Below are 2,059 nucleotides of genomic sequence, written 5' to 3' on the forward strand. Positions count from 1 at the left end.
CCCCCCCCCTCCCGCCTCCTGCAACCCTCCTATGGTTCATATCCACCTGCTGATCCATGTGTCTGTCCCCTGCGGGTCCCTCTCCCCGCTTCCTATCCCTGTACTCCCTATAGGTAAAGCCAGGGCCTCCCTTCAGGTTGGGGTGTTAGAGCAACCGTTCTTGTCTTTATGAGTTTATAACTTTATTACACTGTTATTAAAACATTAATATAACACTTTAACAAAGTACATTTCATGTGCTAAACTTCACTGAGGGATAAAAAGAGACAAAATTAAGTAAAAACAATGCTTTTAACTCCATTTATCAGGGATCATCTGGTTGAGAGAAGGCCATGGCCATTTTTTTGTTGTTCAGATAATATCAATCCAAACTAGTTTGTAGTTTTGAGTCCTCAGAAGTGGAAAGTAGACTTAACTCTGGGCAGGCTTCCTTTATTTAGGAAAATAACCTCCTGAAATGGGCCCTTTAGTGAATACATGTAAAGCAGCTTCACAGGACATTTTAAACTCAGAGTTGGACTCTAGGGAGCTGGAATCCTGGTTTGGCGCCCTGCACCCACACGCAGTTGTTTGGGGGAGATTGGAGGGTCCCAGGGAGCGACTGGGCAAATGTGCATAAAGGCACAGGTCTCCTTTCCCCCATAAAAAAATTTTTTTTTAATGTTTCTCTTAATGTATAGTACATGTTAAAACTTGTGCACATTTCACAAGTTCAATGATTTTGCACAAACTGAAGCATCATTAAGATCAAGAGACAGAACATTAGTAACACCCCAGAAAACTCCCTCCTATCCCTTTTTTGGGGGTGCAGAATAGTGGCTTCAACCAGCATAGATTAGTTTTCCTTGCATTTTCACTATTTTATAGCAATTAGATCATACAGAATATACTCTGTTGTGTGGCTTCTTTCACTCGACGTTATGTTTAAGAGATGCATACCATCTATGGTCATAGTTGGTTCTTTTTTTTCATTTCTTTTTTTTTCTGTATAGCATTCCACTGTGTGAATGTACCTCAGTTTGTTCATTTTATTACTGATACACATTTGGTAATTCTCAGGTTTGGGACATTACAAATAATGCTGCTAGGGGACATTATAGTAGACTTTGGTGAACATATACAATAGTTCTGTTTGATACTTACCTAGGAATGGACTTTGTGAGTCGTGAAGAAGGCATATGTTTAGCTTCTGTAGATGTTGCCAGTTTTTCAAAGTAGATTTTCACTTCTATTTTATTAGTTTTTATTGCTGATTATAACAAATGACCACTAGCTTAGTGGCTTGAAACGATGTAAATGTATTCTTTTACAGTTTGGAGGTCAGATGTCCAAACTGAATTATCTGTGATTAAAATTAAAGTGTTGGCAAGGCTGTTTTCCTTCTGGTCTCGAGAGGACCATCCATTCCCTTGCCTTTTCCAGCTTCTAGAGGTCGCCTGCATTCCTTGGCTGGCGGCGCCTTACTCCATCTTCAAGTCTCAATTTCTCTCAACTGCTCTGTTGTCACATGTCTTTCTTTCCCTCTGACCCTCCCACCTCCCTCTTATAATGACCTTTGTGATTATACTGGGCCCACTCAGATCATCCAGAATAACCTCCCATCTCAAAATCCTAAATCACATCTGCAAAGTTTCTTTTACCATATAAGATAACATATTCATAAATACTGGGGATTAAGACATGAACCTCTTTTTTTTTATTATTAAAGATTTTATTGGGGAATCGGGGAAGGGGAACAGACAAGTTGCTGTCCCCTTGTTCCTCAGTCTAGCTGTGGAGGACGCCGCTTCACTGGCCCATGTTGGTATCATCATTGCGCTCTTCCCCAGCGAGGCAGATCGGTTGCCCATCACTGGACGGCCGCTCCCGGTGGCTCTTGGTAGCTCACTCTGGCTGCCGGCTGCTCATGGTAGCCAACGGGAGCCCACTGCAGATCCACTGCAGCCTATGATGTCACCAGCGACTCACAGTAGCCCAGCTTCAGGTTGAGCTGTTGTTCAGCATCTTAGCTGTAGAGGGCAGTGTCACTGGCCCTCATATGTGGGATCCAAACCCAGGC

Source organism: Hipposideros armiger, unplaced genomic scaffold, assembly GCF_001890085.2.
Source record: "Hipposideros armiger isolate ML-2016 unplaced genomic scaffold, ASM189008v1 scaffold_182, whole genome shotgun sequence".
Lineage (NCBI taxonomy): Eukaryota > Metazoa > Chordata > Mammalia > Chiroptera > Hipposideridae > Hipposideros > Hipposideros armiger.